Below are 7,910 nucleotides of genomic sequence, written 5' to 3'. Positions count from 1 at the left end.
CCCTAATGAGGTCAGGTAGAGGCTCACTCTCGTCCTCCTCTTGATCAGAGGCTAGAAGCAAAGCTCCCAGTTCAGGTCTAGAGACATATGCCTTTAGGCGGTTGGTGTGAAAGACCCTGGGGGCCTCCTTGGGATTGCCCTTGGCATCTCCAAGTTTGCCCACAACCTTGAAGAGTCCAATCCATTTGTCCTGTGAGGCCCTTTGCCTTGTAGGTACCCTAACTAGAACTAGCTGGTCTTGAGTAAACTCAACCATGTTGGCCTTCTGGTCATTCCGAATTTTAACCAGAGCCTGACATGCTTTCAAATTATCTGAAGCTTCTGTCATCATGTGTGTCATTCTCCTTTTGAGACCTAACAGATAGTCAGTGACTCTCACTGGCTTGTGGGAAGGAGCACTCTCCAACCCTTCCTTGATTAGGCCCAATGGATCTCTAACCGGATGACCATAGAGAAGCTCAAAGGGGTTGAAGCAAACCCCTTCCGGAGGGACTTTTCTATAAGCAAAGAGAAGACATGGCAGTAGAAAGTCCCACTTTCTTCTAAGGGGTTCTTCTAAAGCACCGATCATGCTCTTCATAGTTCTATTAAACCTCTCCACCAACACACTGGTTTGGGGATGGTAGGCTGTTGCGTTCTTGTAGGTTACTCCACAGTTTTTCCACATGGTCTGCACATCATGGGACATAAAATTGGTCACCCTGTATGAGATAACCTCCTTAGGAAAACCAACCCTGGTAAAAATACAAAGGAGGGCCTTACCCACTGCCTGAGCAGTAACAGTTCTCATAGCTATGGATTCAGGATACCTGGTAGCATGGTCTACCACAATCAATATAAATTGGTTGCCTAAAGATGTGGGAGGGTCTATGGGACCAACAACGTCAATCCCTACCCTCTCAAAAGGTACTCCCGCCACTGGGAGCTGCACCAAGGGTGCCACGTTCTTGGTTCCACTCTTGCCAGAAGTCTTGACAAGTGTGACAGCTTCTAGAGAATGTATCTACATCAGATCCCATCTTAGGCCAGTAGAAATACAGAGTAATCCTTTCTTTGGTCTTCTTAAAACTTAAGTGACCAGCTAAAGGAATATCATGGGCTAACTGTAGAAACTGAGGTTTTACCTCCTGAGGCACTACAAGTCTTCTATAGTCCCCTGGGGTAGACTCTATTGGCTCACTGTAAAGAAGGCCATCCTCCCAGTACAGCCTGTGCTTCCCTGGCTCTTGCCCATCCCACTGGGAAGCTGCCTGTTGGCGAAGTCCTTCAAGAGTAGGACACTCACTTTGACCTCTGCTGAAGTCTGCCCTACAGGGGCCACTTTCTGCAAGCAAAGTCGGCAGCTCAGGATGGTCTTTAGGATCTAGATCTCCAAAAGGGGGAAGGGCTTCTTCCAGCTCTGTTTCATCAGTAGCCGGTTCACCATCCTCTGGTTGGTCCTCCCACTCAGCTGGTGGAGGGGTCACCGTTGTGACCTTGGACTGTCCTCTCGGGGATGTGTCCTCTTGAAACACTTGTGTATAGGCGCGTTACAAATGCCATATCATGTCCTGGTTTTGTGCACAGGGATGATACTTTTCTTTCTTCCTGAGACCTTGACCTTCCCCTTAGTCTCTTTCTTCCTGGAATCAGAAGGTTGCTCTTCCTCTGGACTGGGAGTTAGAGGTACTTCTGTTCTTCCCATTGAGAGTCATTCAATGTTTGCTCTCTGGTCAGTCTAGTCTGGTCCTGCTTCTTTTTACTGGGAGGTCTGGGGGTGCTTGATACAACTCCAAGAGCTTTTTAGTCATTCCCCAACAGGACTCTCCCAGACACCTCATTTCGTACACTGACAGGTATTCTTGCAGTCATATTGTTGCACTGGATGAGAGCTGGTAGTATTGGAACCATCTGGACAGGGCCTCCAGCAAGCTTAGTAGGGTCTTTTGGGGCCTTAGCAACATCCTCAGATTTGAAAAAGGTTTCATCCACCACTGTAATGCTGGCCCCGGTGTCTCTAATGGCAGTGTCTCTGGAACATTCACAAGTACACTGTCCTTGTAATATTCTTTTGTGTTATCTGGAATAGAGTTATACACATTTACACTATGCTGTTCCCACAGACCCTAGGGCACTAATGAAACAATGGCTGAGACTCCAATGGGGTCGTCAGCCAATAAAAGAAAGATTCCACTTGCCATATGACCTTCTCCATCAGGGATGAAGGCTAAGGAGGCAGGGTGGACCCCTGAAGGTTTACCCTCACATTTGGGATTCCCTTTCACAGGGTCAGTTGACCCACAAGCATAACATTTTCCAAATGTTTTGACAAATGGGGGCTTATCGGGACCTCTCTTTGGTTTAGTACCAGAGGTTTCACTAGACTGGCTTGGTTTCCCAAATGGCGTACCCTTCTTATGTTGTGACCCTCTTTGGGGTGGGAGGATTTAGAATTCTCTTTGTCATCTTTCTTGTGCTGCTTCCCCTCATCCTATGTGTGAGTGGCCCTAGAATCCTTGTGAGTGGCCCTGTTGGCAAACCACAAGTCAGCAGCCTTTGCTAGCTTCTTGGGAGCAATCTCTTTTGAGACAGCCAAGTGCTGTCTCAGCTCAGAAGAGCAGGCATCAATAATAGATTCCAACAAAAACAGATTTCTCATTCCTTCAAAGGAGTATACTCTTTAACCCTTAACCAACCATCTATGTTTTTCAAACATTCACACACCCAGGTAACCCAAGGGGTTACATCAGTCTTTTTGACCGCCCTAAACCTCTTAAGGTACTGGGAAGGAGTTTTCCCAAATCTAGCTATCTAAGCTAGCTTCACATTCTCATACTGCAATCTTTCAAGTTCCCCTACCTCCATTACAGCATCAGTTGCAACCTGGGGGAGACTAGTCAAAAGCCAGGGAATCAACGGATTCCCTGTGAGACTCTGAATCCCATGATTATATTCAAAACAACCCAACCAATCCAAAATATCAAGTTTCACATCATACATACTCGCTGCTTCTTTGGGCAGGCAAGGCCTCTTTGGACTAGAAGACCTAGAAGACTCTGGGAGGAATTTTCTTTCAAGAGACAATCTTTTAATTTCAAGAGCGTGTTGTATTTCCAATTCCCTGAGTTTGATGACCTGATGTTTGGCTTCAGCTTGGGCTTGTAACCTTTTACATTCCAATTCAAGTCTCATTTTCCCAAGAGATCCATGTTTTGGACTCAGTGATGGACCTTGCGGGGTCCCAGTGGATAAAGGTTGAGGCCAAAGGGTTTGCTTAGGCAAAGAGGGGCTCCTATCCTGGGACTCCTCTTCCTCCTCTGGATCTTCTAAGATATTAGAGTTAGACTCTGAATTATCATCCTCATTATCAATTCCCACATTTCCTGGGTTAGTAGGTGTGACAGGCCTACTATCCAGACATTGATGATTCAACAATCTTGCAATCAATTCATTTTTCTTTCCTTTAACAGAGAGATTCCTGACTTTACACATTTCTTTCAGTTGATCTACTGTTAAAATGATCAGGGCTTCCTGACTGAAGTTATCCATATTTGGCATGTTACAATTGCTGTTCTAGTGTGGCTTAGCCTTGTGAAGGTTTTAGTTAAACAAAAGCAAAGCAAATAATACTTAGTGTAACAACTCTACAATAGATCCCACCGCTGCCACCAGTGTTAGGCAAGATTTGGAGCAGTACCCTTTGGGAGCACTACAACGACCTTGACCTGGCAATAGGAACCCAACCTTTGGTATAAGTCTGTACTACACAGGTTGGTAGTGTGGCTGAGCCGCCAGGCGTATCTCAAGAGGGGTCAATGTGAGCATTAGGGTGGTTACACAGAGATTCACAGTGACAAGTAGCCAAATAAACACTTACACTCAAGGGTTCCTGATTAAACAATTATTAATTTATTTAACAGTCAGTTTGAATAAGCTTTCTTCAGAAGGGGCAATATAATAGTAACACGCACATACATTCCAAAATACACACTCTTAGTTTCTCTAAATCAGCAAATACCCATTTGGGATGGCACACAGACACTTCCTACACCCTTAGGTGACTTAAATAACTAGGGCACTGTGGACATTAATATATCACTGGTACATTTAGAGCAATACTGAGATGAGTGTTAAAGTAAAGAGGTTTCAGAATAAAACAAGAGATCACACAAATATTCTGAAGCAGGTAAGTACATTTAAACCCGCAATGTAAAGTAAATTAACCCTTTCCTGGAGGGAAGGTAAGACACAAGCAGAGGAGAGAAGAGTCATCCAGGGAGCCAGGCCAGCCAAATAAATTCAATGCAGCAAAAGTCTAGGTGAGCTGAAGCACTTCTTCCAGGTAAGTAAAAGTCTTGCATAATATTTAGAAGTCTTTGTAGAAAAAGTAGAATCAATGTAGGGTCACAAGCTGGGAGGCTTGTGAGAGGTAGAAGATGCAAGCAACTCTACAGAAGCAACCAATACCAGTCTCAACTGAGATCAAGTAAGGCTTCAACAACAAAAGGTAAGTCCTCTGAGACTTTACAGTACCTTTGGTTAGAAGAAATGGTTCCAGCTGGCTTCTGTTCTTCTTGTTGTGCAGCTCTACAGATCCTGTTGTTCCTGGGCCTCAGTCATGAGGACAAGAGGGAGGATGTCTGGCGACTCCTGCACTGCAATGGGATGGTCAGCGGCAGAAAAGGACAAACTTCTATTCAGCGGCACCTCGCGTCTCAGCAAATAGCACTACCGCTGACTCTCGGATACAACTCTGGACTTTCCGCGCATCGGGGTCCAGCACTCTATTGAGGTGGCTCAGGGTTGGTCAGTCCTGCTTACTGGGAGTCCGGACGATCTTCCACAAGCTTGGGTCTGACTTAAAAGTGATGCACTCCGTTTGGTGTTCCTCTCCCTGGCACTTCGGTCCAGCAGCAGCAGCAGTGGAAGTACAGCCAGCTCCGGGAGGATGTCCAAACGAGTTCCCTTTGGAGTTGATTGGTCCCACCAACTCAAGGGGAGAAGTCGTCCTTGCAGGGCTTCTCTAGTCGAGGCGAATTCGGAGCTTCAGCACAGCAGCAGGGCTTCACCGGGCAAACCAACGGTCCAGGGGTTGCTGCAGGTGTTTCTTCCAAGTTCTTCTTCAGATTCCTTCGTCCAGTGGTCGACGCTGCCTTCCAAGCCGAAAAGCCTCGCCAGTTATGCAGGTTTCTCCCATTCATTCGAGACTAGCTGTCAATCACACAGCAGGGTGGCTGTCCTTGCCGAACATCCAGCCAGCCAATCACCTTTGGGTGTATTCCTGTAATCAAGGGGATTAAGCATACAGAGTTTTTGGCACCTCCCTCACTTCCTGCCCCTGCCAGACATACTGGAGCCAGAGGCGGGCTTCACTTGTGAATCCCGCCAAAGACAAAGCAAACAAAGGGACCAAACCTTTTTGGCATGCAGAGTAAATCTCAAGAAGGTCCTTTCCAGCAGGGAATGGCGAAAAAAGAAGATCGGGCCATTTTGACAAAATGGGCACACATGGGTGCTTTACTGCAGCTGTGAACGCAGCCCACGGTAAAAACACACAATGGTAGTAAAAAGTAAACTACTGTCACGAACCATTAGTTGTAGAAAGGGTAACATAAAAATGTTACATGAGAAACTAGACAAGGGGGATACTAAGTAACCCCTCCAGCACCCTATGGTAAGATAGTATGTGCTGGGTCTAGAAAGTTACAAATTGTAAGTAGAGTCAATTTCACTTTACTGCTCTTGGGAACAGTATTTTACCCAAGAGAAGGTATTTAAAACTTTGTGAAATCTAAGAGACTTGTGTGTAACAACGCAAAGTCAATGCCCATGGAGTTTGTCAGACACAAAAACTAAAAAGAAACAAAGTGCTTAAATCACAGTAAAATAACCAGAGAGTGGGAAAAAGGTCTCACTCTCTCCAGGTTAAAAATTAAAAAGTCCAGCAAAAGTGCTGGGGGTCTTTAAGGTAGAGATGAATTAGCACATTCCTGAGAATTCTCCCTAACAGGGACCAAGACACCTATAAGAACACAGTCACCCTTAGTTGGAGGAAGAGATTCCCTGTCGTGTAGCCGAATGGCAGGAGAGGCAGCGCACACAATGGATGCTGCCACTACAGTGCGGAATGCAGAGAGCCTGGAGCAGAGACCACACAGCAGATGTAGTGGTCATGTAGCCTGAAGAACTTTATGGAGTCCAGAAATGCCGAAGGCAGGGAAAGCTCTGCAAACCCAGTGTTGAGAAACCGAGAGAAAGAGCGAGGCACAAGCACTGATGAGGCCCCGAGAAGGTCGTCACCACGAGAGGCAACACAGCGGCAGGCAGGGACAACCCCAGCTGATACAAGCATCACTGACCCTCCCTGGCGGAAGAGCTGTGAGGAACCAGGTACGGGGGCCACGCAGGAGGAAAGGGAATGGGCTGTTGAATAAAATGAGAGGGGAATTCACACCCTTGTTGGAAGCAGCAAGGGGATTCCCAAGGCTAGAGCTCCCACCAATCATCTACACCCAAGCCGAGGGGTCCTGAGAAAGGGAATCCAATTCCTGAATCACTTATGGGACTAAGAGCACGGGAACACTCTAAACCAGGACAGAGGAATCCTGGGTGATATGGAAGAAACCCAAAGTAGAGAACGACCAGAGAGGCGGAAGAGATGAAATCCCTGGCTGGAAGCTGCAACGGGAGTCGGGAGACTACCGGGCGCGTTAATATTCTGGAGCAGAGCTGAGGGGTCCTGGGAGACATAAGATTGAGAAAAGTGAAGTCAAAAGAACAGTGAAATATCAATTGAGACGCCCGCGCTACCAAGGAGGGGGATGTCTCGAGGGAGGTAGAGATGAAATCCCTGGCTGGAGGCTGCAAGGGGAGTCGGGAGGCTACAAGGCGCGTTAATAGCCTGGAGCAGAGCTGAGGGGTCATGAGAGACAAAAGATTGAGAAAAGTGACGTCAAAAGAACAGTGAAATATCAATTGAGACGCCCGCGCTACCAAGGCAAGATAAGACAGATTAAGAAGCAATCCAAACCGTGACCACGCTTTAAACCTTAGAATTTAGAGTAATAAGGCTCAGCCTTGGTATCTGTGATGTCCACGTGGTACGCACCACGTGGGAGAGATAATAAAGGCAGAGGAGAAAGCCCACGAAGAGCAGTCTCCGCTCTACCACTAGGGAACCAGGTGTCTGTGTCCTGATTGAGCGCCTGCTTCCTGCGGCGCCCTGTGTTCCAGGCCCCGCCCGAGGCCCAGGGCACCCCACGTTAGTATCCAACAACGGCACTTACAGATCAAAACTGTCAGAAGGATAAAGTAAGAGCGTGTGTTTTCCCCAACGGCACCCACATGGGGTTAGGTTGCCTTATTAGGTTGTGTTATTGATAGGAAAGGGAGTGTGCAAAACATTTAAGTGTACGGTCGTCTGAGCAAAGGGAAATGAAAGGATATAAGGAAGGAAGGATGACGAATGAAATCAGAAGAATGCAGGACAGGTCCTGAACAAAAACGACAGAAACAAGTTGAAATGTATAGCAGAGGGTCCATAATGCACACAAACACCCCCACAGCCATTAAAGTTATCAAGAAAGAACATGAGATACTCATTCGTATTGCACGAGAAAGAACAGAACAATGTGAGCACTACAGAGCGTGGGTTTCCGTAGTGTAGTGGTTATCACGTTCGCCTAACACGCGAAAGGTCCCCGGTTCGAGACCGGGCGGAAACACATTTTTCCTTTTCTGCCAGACAAAAAAACAAATAATGTTAAAAGTTGCTGTTAATCCTCCACCTTGCCTGCTATAAGCTACACGGGCAACACCTGATTGTTTCTGTAATGTATCTCACCAGGCACTAAAATAAAAGCCCTACCACATATTCTGCAACATGTACGTTTGCCCCCCCACACGCAAATAGAAATGTAGTGATGCAGACA

At 46.7% G+C, this 7,910-nt stretch overlaps 1 non-coding gene across 1 annotated transcript; it reads left to right on the top strand.

Annotated features, from left to right (window-relative positions):
• Positions 1-7,630: 7,630 nt before the first annotated feature.
• Positions 7,631-7,703, top strand: TRNAV-AAC (transfer RNA valine (anticodon AAC)). Its single transcript has one exon. It is a non-coding gene; the product is annotated as a tRNA-Val (tRNA).
• Positions 7,704-7,910: the final 207 nt, after the last annotated feature.

Source organism: Ambystoma mexicanum, chromosome 1p (genome assembly GCF_040938575.1).
Source record: "Ambystoma mexicanum isolate Mex_15411 chromosome 1p, UKY_AmexF1_1, whole genome shotgun sequence".
NCBI classification, from domain to species: Eukaryota; Metazoa; Chordata; class Amphibia; order Caudata; family Ambystomatidae; genus Ambystoma; species Ambystoma mexicanum.
Note: the sequence above shows the minus strand (reverse complement) of the source record. Positions and strands in the feature narration are given on the sequence as shown.